We start from the raw sequence: 9,754 nt of genomic DNA, 5'->3' as shown, positions 1-9,754 counted from the left end.
TTTAAGTTATTCAAAAAATCTTGCGGATATTGATGATAATTTTCATTTGTGTCCGAGCTGAAATATTCGTGACTTTCTCTGGGGAAGTTGCGCAGAAATTGTATGAAAAATCGTAAAATAACTAAGTCTACGGGATCAACCAGCCTCGTTTCACGGCCAGAAACAGCTCCTTTGTAGGGGATGGGGGTGAGAAGGGATTCCTTCTCACCCCCACCCCCTACAAAGGAGGGGGTTAGGTTGGATGAAACCCCATTACAAACCATCCTAGGGGTCCCCACCATAACCCTGCCAAGTTTCATGCCCATCTGACCAGCCGTTTGGCCGTGATTGAATGACAGACAGACAGACATTACGCCCATTATTGTATGAAGCGTTTTTTCTGTTCTTTGGAAGCGCAAAGTTAATGGCCTCTTTAGACCTGTTCCATAAGTTTACGTGATGATGTTGAATAATAATAATGATTGTAATATATATATATATATATATATATATATATATATATATATATATATATATTATGTATGTATGTATTTGTGTGCGAATATAGTTGCATGTGTATATTTATCTATATATAAGCCAAAGTAATTATGCATAAATATTTCCTGCAAAATATAGTTTTTTCCGTCTACGATATAATTTCTTCAAAGTGATTGAATTATTGAGCCATATTGTATTTTGGGAACGATCCCTTTTATGAGAGAGCTGGTCCTCCGAAAATTCCCATCTCGGCTCTGCGCGAGAATATGGAACAGCTGCTTCACTTGACCTCCCAAAATTACGGGAGACTAGATTACCAACGTTATTTTAGAGCAAAGGAGCAAAAAAAAATGGATTCTGTGGTACTACAGCTGTTCTATATCCCTTCGTGGCTTTTAAAGGATTTTAGAAGGAAGACTAGAGGGTTTGAAGGTGAAAATAGCTTAGATTTAAACGGATATATATATATTTTATATATATATATATATATAATATATATATATATATATATATATTATATTTATATTTTATAAAAATGTATATTATAATATATATATATATATATATGTAATAATATATATATATATTTAATGCATGCATATATATATATATTTAATGTATACATATATATATCATATATATATATATATATATATATATATATATATATATATAATATAGAAATGAACTGAAATGTTCGTATGCAGATGTGTCAATCTCTGTAGTTACACTTTACATAGTATCCAACCCCGATTCGCTGTAATTTTTCCATTTTGTTTGTTTTTGTTTCGCATACGTATTTTGTTTATCACCTTTAATAAGGATCAACGTGTTTATTACCTACTATTCACTATCTTTAATTAACTGATAATGCTTCCTTTTTAATATTTTTTGTTTCTGTTCACGGAAAACTTGTATGATTTCATTCTTAACACCATAATGCTCTATATGTTAAAGTCTACATAAATTACATATATATAGTAGTTTTTTTCTCGTCGTTAAGGAAGTTTTGTTTTGGTTCGTTCGACATTTTAACTAAATTTGAAAATCTTTCTTTTACAAAATACTTCATCATTCTTTCAAATATTTCCTACGCAAATTGAATGTTAACCTAGTATTATTTCCGGGAATATTTTGCTCTTATTAAATTTTGTTTTTTGTTTTTTGTAACGTACTACCTATATTTTTGAATTGATTCATTACAGGTAATTGGTTGCTGCAACCCTTCCTCCGTGTAAATCAACCCCTATCATAATTATTGTCTGTAATCAACCCTACTCTGTCAATTAACACCCTTCCGTACACTCGGGAGCCAGATGTGATCAGTAAATTTATGAGCATGGAGTACTGGCGTTCCATCCTATCATCTTTACCCAGAAGGATAATACATATTACGTTTCATGTGAAACTGGTTGCTATCAGATAGGGACATCATACGTAAAAAATATTCGTTTGGTGGAAGAATCAGAATTGAAACGAACAATTTTTGGCATTCTCTCTCTCTCTCTCTCTCTCTCTCTCTCTCTCTCTCTCTCTCTCTCTCTCTCTGGTTGTGTCAGACAACCCCCTCCTCTCTATCTCTATAGTTGTGCCAAATAGAGAATCCTCTCTCTCTCTCTCTCTCTCTCTCTCTCTCTCTCTCTCTCTCTCTCTCTCTCTTTCCTGAAATAAATTCCATTATTCAGATGCAAGATTGTGAGTTTGAATTTAAAAGGACGTATAAATATTCAGGGACCTACGCTAAAGCATGCAATAATACTTACAAAATATATACAAACCAAAATATACATAAACATACATACTTGCAATAATGTACACCCACATGTAGTATACACATAATTGCTGAAGTTTTTGTCTCGTTTTCATAATTGCATATCTCATTTTTTTTAGTTTTCTGTAAAGACTTTGTCTGTCCGTCAGCACTCTTTGTGTCCGCCCTCAGATCTTTAAAACTACTGGGGCTAGAGGGCTGCAAATTGGCATGTTGGTCATCTACCCTCCAATCATCAAACATACCAAATTGCAACCCATAAACTCAGTATTTTTTTTTTATTAAATTTTATTTAAGGTTTAAGTTAGCCAGTATTTTTTTTTTTTTAAAATTTTATTAAGGTTTAAGTTAGCCGTAATCATGCGTCTGGCAACGATATAGACCAGGCCTCCACCGGACCGTGGTTGAAGTTTCAAGGGTCGCCAATCATTCAGCATTATACCGAGAACAACAAAAATTTATAGCTCTATTTTCGGTGTCCTTTACTATACGATATACAGAAAACACGATTGTGCCGAAGTTTTCCTTGTTTCGTACTTCTCATTGAAGGATTTCAGTATTGCTAGAGATTCATCTTTTGAGATCTCTTTTCGGTCAGTCCAGCAAAGCACGACGAATCTCCTCTTCTTCTTCTTCTCTTTATTTCTTGTATCCTTTTCTCACTATTCGTCTTTTCTTTCCATCTGCCGGTCGGGATCACAGAGGGCGAAGTTATTGATCGAGTTCGAAAATCTGTCTTCTTCTTTTCTTCTTCTTCTTCTTCCTTGGAATTTCGTACCATCTTCATGTTCATGGAAAGTCTCCTTGGGGACTCCCTCTCTCTCGTTGCTGTTGCCCAGCGGTTATCTTGGGAATATTCTCTCTCTCTCTCTCTCTCTCTCTCTCTCTCTCTCTCTTCTCTCTCTCGTTGCCAAAGCAAAAGGATAATCTTGAGAAATCCCCATCTCTCATTCTCTGTGTCTGTTTGTAGTGTTGGTATTGCTAGTTAATTATTTTGGGAAAATATCTCGCTGTCTCCTTCTTCTCTAGCTGTCATTGTCTTGTCCAAATGGTTTCCTTGAGTGAATCTTATCCATCTCTCTCTCTCTCTCTCTCTCTCTCTCTCTCTCTCTCTCTCTCTCTCTCTCTCTCTCTCTAGGTGTGCCAAAGAATTCACATCCTCTCTCTCTCTCTCTGGTTGTGGCAGAGAATCCCCCCCCCCTCTCTCTCTCTCTCTCTCTCTCGGTTGTGCCAAATAGAGAATCTCTCTCTCTCTCTCTCTCTCTCTCTCTCTCTCTCTCTCTCTCTCTCTCTCTGGGTGTACCAGAGAACTCCCTCCTCTCTCTCTCTATCTCTATAGTTGTGCCCAATAGAGAATCCTATCTCTCTCTCTCTCTCTCTCTCTCTCTCTCTCTCTCTCTCTCTCTCTGCTATTGCCAAACAACTGTCTCAAGAGAAGCCCGGACTCTCAGGCAGGAAAGCCTCGATTTGTAGCGAGATTGGTGACGGGAGTCCTTTGATTGGTTGCTCCTACTAAGGGATTTTCGTAATTTGCTGAGAGGGCACGACGTTGCTCAGGCAAGTCTTGGGGCTGTGCTTCGCGAATCCCTTCAATTTGTCGTATGTGGGTTTGCATGAATGCGCGTATGCGCCGACGGAAACGTCACTTCTTATTGCTTTTTCGTTCGTGTAGGAGCGAGTGGATGCGTTTCGAGTTCCTTTAATGTACGAATGCAATTTTGCTCTAAATGCGTTTTGGAAATTGTTTTTCGTTGTATAAGAAGTAAATGAATGTGTGTAACAGTAATATTATTACTACCGTTTTCTAGAGTCTGGGGAATTTCTTTCAGTTTGTCTTCTTAATGTGTATTGAAAATTATTTTTCATTTTATTTCAAATAGAATGTGTAAAAGTTATAATTTTTTTTACCGTTTTTATATAGTATTTGAAGAGTTCTTTTCAGTTTCTCTTATGTCAGAGTATGACTGCTTTGTGAGAGTTCGTCAGTATTCAGTGCTTGAAAAAACTGCTTGAATTCCGTAAGAATAAACTACAAAAAACAATCCTTTCGCAAACATTCTCCGTTGTATTGGGGATGTTCTGGTTCTGCAAGCACCTGAATATTTCATTAATTTGTGAATTATGCAAGTTCATGTGGTCCGCGGAATCCTGTTGATATATATGGAGACATTATGTTGTAATGACCAACCTGAATAATGATCAGCTTTCTTGCGACCGTTATACTATACTTCACCTTCGAGGTGACAGACTTATAAAGTGTTGATGCTAATTAATTTCCTCTTGTCGTTTTCATCAAAACCATTTGTTTGATAACGTATATGGAAATATTACCTTGATTCAGCAGTGAAAGGTTACAGTCAGCAATGAAAACAAATTCAGTGAGTTTGTCTCGAATGGTTAAGAAAATCCCAGTGTCTGAGCGTTTAGCTAGTTGAGGGGTATTAGAGGCCATAATGCAGAAGTAAATAAAGGAACACGATCAGTGAAATACGATGTCTTGAAAAAGAGCAGCGCATTCCTCTACGATCTCATAAATATCTGAAGCCGAATGGTTCTGAGAATATCGAACGGTATCTCCCGGCACCCGCATTGGGTACAGCGAAGACTGCGTCCGCCAAATCCGGTTTCCGTGACCTCTCGGATTGACATTAAGGTTAATGGTCTCATTCAATTAAAGCTGCTTCTGTGACCTTGCTTCGGAAACGACAAGCATTCCTGGAAATGACGGGGATGCGTGTCAGTTCCTTCTCTGGTCAGGATTATTCATATTTTAAAAGAAGGGATGTCGTGCTCCATAATTTAAGAACGCGTTTGTGATTGGATTTTCTTGATGGCGGTCTTCGCGGTGATAGTCTTTTGCTTTGATAACCACGAAAGACTTTCAGTGTCGTTTTTTGTTTATTTAATTAAAGCTTGTAGAGAATTTTGAATATTGTAGTAACGTAAAGACGTAAGCCCTACCTTGAATAAGGGTTCGTTATATCGTTCACCGCGCTGTTAGTTTTTACATACCCACATTTAAAAAAAAAAATTTGGCACATCATATCCAGATTTCATTCATAAATCACGCAGATTAGTCTGATACAACCCCTGAATTCGATGACAAATATAACAGCGGGTACCGCTATTGACTTAGAAAAAAAAGAAAAATTAATCCGCTAAATGCAATTTCAAGATAATATCTTTCAGCTTGGTAATGTTTATGAGGGGTTTAGGCATTGTGGATCCTAATTCCTGTTAGTAAAAGCTGTCGGTAAAAGCGGAAACACCATCGCAGACACATAATCTTAAACGGTTTACGGGTTTCTCTAAGCCTAGCGGAATAATAACCGGTGTGGGGTGGGAGTTTAGCATCGTTGTAAAGAAGGAAAATGCATCGAGAAATGATAGTAAATGATCGTTTGATGGCGCGTTGAGAAACATTAGGTATTGAATGTACATCGAAAATCTTCGGGGTATTTGATACGAAGAGAGAGAGAGAGAGAGAGAGAGAGAGAGAGAGAGAGAGAGAGAGAGAGAGAATCTTTGGGGATATTTTATATGTAGAGAGAGAGAGAGAGAGAGAGAGAGAGAGAGAGAGAGAGAGAGAGAGAATCTTTGGGGGTATTTCATATGAAGAGAGAAATGAGGTAAAGGAGAGGATTGAGAGAGGAGAGAGGGGGAGAGAGATGACGAGAGAGAGAGAGAGAGAGAGAGAGAGAGAGAGAGAGAGAGAGAGATGGGAAATTTCATACAAGGAAAACATGTAGTTGTAATGATAGGCTTTGATGTAAAATCGTCTTCGTCAAAGAAATTATTAAATGTGTTTTTATTCATGAGTAACAATTTTTTTTACAGTGTGTGAGGGTCTTCACGTTACTTTGTATTTGTTTAATTTGTTATCCTGATAAAAAGATGGTCCGGGGAATTATAAAACGACTCGATTGTGGCTTGGCCCCGTCAGAGGACGAAACTGTCAAGAACGCTCGATAATTGAGACAATTTCTCGGTCTGACATATTCGGAATGAAAGGTTTGTTTATGAATTCCCAGTGCCCTTTTCTTCAGGAAAAGTCTTATTCCATAGACACTACTCCTGGAAAAGTCTTATTCCATAGACACTACTTCAGGAAAAGCCTTATTCCATTGACACTACTTAAGGATAGGTCTTATTCCGTAGACACTACTCCAGGAAAAGTCTTATTCCATAGACACTACTTCAGGAAAAGTCTTACTCCATAGACACTCCTTCAGGAAAAGCCTTATTCCATAGACATTCCTTCAGGAAAAGTCTTATTCCATAGACACTCCTTCAGGAAAAATTTTATTCCATAGACACTCCTTCAGGAAAAGTCTTATTCCATAGACACTTCTTCAGGAAAAGTCTTATTCCATAGACTCTCCTTCAGGAAAAGTCTTATTCCATAGACACTTCTTCAGGAAAAGTCTTATTCCATAGATACTACTCCAGGAAAAGTCTTATTCCATAGACACTACTTCAGGGAAAGTCTTATTCCATAGACACTACTTCAGGAAAAGTGTTATTCCATAGACATTCCTTCAGGAAAAGTCTTATTCCATAGATACTTCTCCAGGAAAAGTCTTATTCCATAGACACTACTCCATGGACCTGTCTTACTTCCATAGACACTCCTTCGGAATAAGTCTTTATTCCAATAGACCTACTCCAGGAAAAGGTCTTATTCCATAGACACTACTCCAGGAATGTCCCCCCCTTATTCCATAGACACTACTCCAGGAAAAGTCTTATTCCAATAGACTTACTATCCTTCCAGGGAAAGGTCTTATTCCATAGACACTACTTCACGGAAGTCTTAAATTCCATTAGAACACTACTTCAGGGAAAGTCTTATTTCCATAGACACTTACTTCAGGAAAGTGGTTATTCCCATAGACACTCTTCAAGGAAAAGGTTCCTTATTCCAGACATACTCCCAGGCAAAAGTCTTATTCCATAGACACTACTCCAGGAAATGTCTTACTCCATAGACACTCCTTCAGGAATAGTCTTATTCCATAGACACTACTCCAGGAAAAGTCTTATTCCATAGACACTACTCCAGGAAAAGTCTTATTCCATAGACACTCCTTCAGGAAAAGTCTTATTCTATAGACACTACTCCAGGAAAAGTCTTATTCCATAGACACTACTTCAAGAAAAGTCTTATTCCATAGACACCACTTCAGGAAAAGGCTCATTCCATAGACACTACTCCAGGAAAAGTCTTATTCCATAGACACTACTCCAGGAAAAGTCTTATTCCATAGACACCACTTCAGGAAAAGTCTCATTCCGTAGACACTACTTCAGGAAAAGTCTTATTCCATAGATACTACTCCAAGAAAAGTCTTATTCCATAGATACTACTTCAGAAAAGCCTTACTCCATAGACACACAGGTAGAAGAGGAATTCTTGAGCGTGGACTTAGAGGAGGAAGGAACAAGAAAGAAATGTAATTGGAATTGAGTCTTCATTAGATAAGCCCTTTTTTTTATTGATGACCTCGAGGCTCTTTTTTTATATTCTTAGTCCGTTGCATTATTTGCAAGAAATGACGATAATTAAAATAAAATGAAAAATGAGATTTACGAATCGTTTCCTGACGATAGTTCTGTACCGAAAAAAAGTAAAAGAAAAAATAGTTTTTTTAAGCTGAAAACTTTGAGATTTGAGTGGTGTTCGTGCTTAAAAAATGTTAGAGCCTTAATTGGGTTAATTGAAATTCTACCCTGTTCTAACCATAATTAGCCTCACAGAACTGTAGGAGACTTAAAAAAGTCTGTGCATTATCCTTCGAATTATTTTTATAATAATGTGTGAGAAATAAAAGAGAAAATTACGAAATTTATTTTGGGTAATCCACGGGGTGTTATTGTAATACATACATACATACATACATACATACATACATACATACATACATACATACATACATACATATATTTCTGACTCACATTGGGATCGAACCCGGGTCTGGCAAATGAAAGTAAAGGGCAGGTCTGTTGGTAGAGTCCTTGCCTTTTATATGAGAGACCTGGGTTCGAATCCCACACGAGTCAGAAGTTTATGTCTTTGAAATACGTCCTTATGTGTTGATTAGTTGTATTCATTCGTACGTACATACGTACATATCTTGCATACATTCATATGAGAGTCCTGGGTTCGATTCTCACAAGAGTCAGAAGTTTATGTCTTTGAAATACGTCCTAATGTGTTGATTAGTTGTATACATTCGTACGTACGTACTTGCACACATGCTTATGCACACTTACTGGCAGTATGTGGATACATAGTAAATTACTGAAATGTAGCTTGTCATTGAAAAAAAGGAAAAAAAAAAAAATTGAGTAAATTACTGAAATGTAGCTTGTCTTTGAAAAAAAAGGGAAAATAAAGAAAATTGTTGCTTTTCTGTCACTCGGAGACGTATGGTGCTCCTTACTGGAAATGGCGAAATGCTGCTCCGTAAGTTATTCTTGGCCCGGCGATCGTGTTTGCGTTTAATTAATCAGCAAACTGTTAATTAATCAGTTGCTGATGGTGTCGCGAGGCCAGGCAAAATTATAAGCGGGTTGAAGGAAGTGAGTGCCCTTGCTGAACTTTATTATTATTATTATTATTATTATTTTTTTTTTTTTTTTTTTTTTTTTTTTTTTTGCTCTATCACAGTCCTCCAATTCGACTGGGTGGTATTTATAGTGTGGGGTTCCGGGTTGCATCCTGCCTCCTTAGGAGTCCATCACTTTTCTTACTATGTGTGCCGTTTCTAGGATCACACTCTTCTGCATGAGGCCCGGAGCTACTTCAGCCTCTAGTTTTTCTAGATTCCTTTTCAAGGATCTTGGGATCGTGCCTAGTGCTCCTATGATTATAGGTACGATTTCCACTGGCATATCCCATATCCTTCTTATTTCTATTTTCAGATCTTGATACTTATCCATTTGTTCCCTCTCTTTCTCTTCAACTCTGGTGTCCCATGGTATTGCGACATCAATGAGTGATACTTTCTTCTTGACTTTGTCAATCAACGTCACGTCTGGTCTGTTTGCACGTATCACCCTATCCGTCCTGATACCATAGTCCCAGAGGATCTTTGCGTGATCGTTTTCTATCACTCCCTCAGGTTGGTGCTCGTACCACTTATTAACTGCAAGGTCAGCTGATGTTTCTTGCACAGGCTCCAGTGGAAGGCTTTTGCCACTGAATCATGCCTCTTTTTGTACTGGTTCTGTGCAAGTGCCGGGCATTCGCTTGCTATGTGGTTTATGGTTTCATTTTTCGTATTGCACTTCCTACATATGGGAGAGATGTTATTTCCGTCTATCGTTCTTTGAACATATCTGGTTCTTAGGGCCTGATCTTGTGCCGCTGTTATCATTCCTTCAGTTTCCTTCTTTAGCTCTCCCCTCGGTAGCCATTGCCATGTGTCATCGCTGGCTAGTTCTTTAGTCTGTCTCATGTATTGTCCGTGCATTGGTTTGTTGTGCCAGTCTTTGTTCTGTCTG

Source organism: Macrobrachium nipponense, chromosome 44 (genome assembly GCF_015104395.2).
Source record: "Macrobrachium nipponense isolate FS-2020 chromosome 44, ASM1510439v2, whole genome shotgun sequence".
In the NCBI taxonomy this organism is placed as follows: Eukaryota; Metazoa; Arthropoda; class Malacostraca; order Decapoda; family Palaemonidae; genus Macrobrachium; species Macrobrachium nipponense.
Note: the sequence above shows the minus strand (reverse complement) of the source record.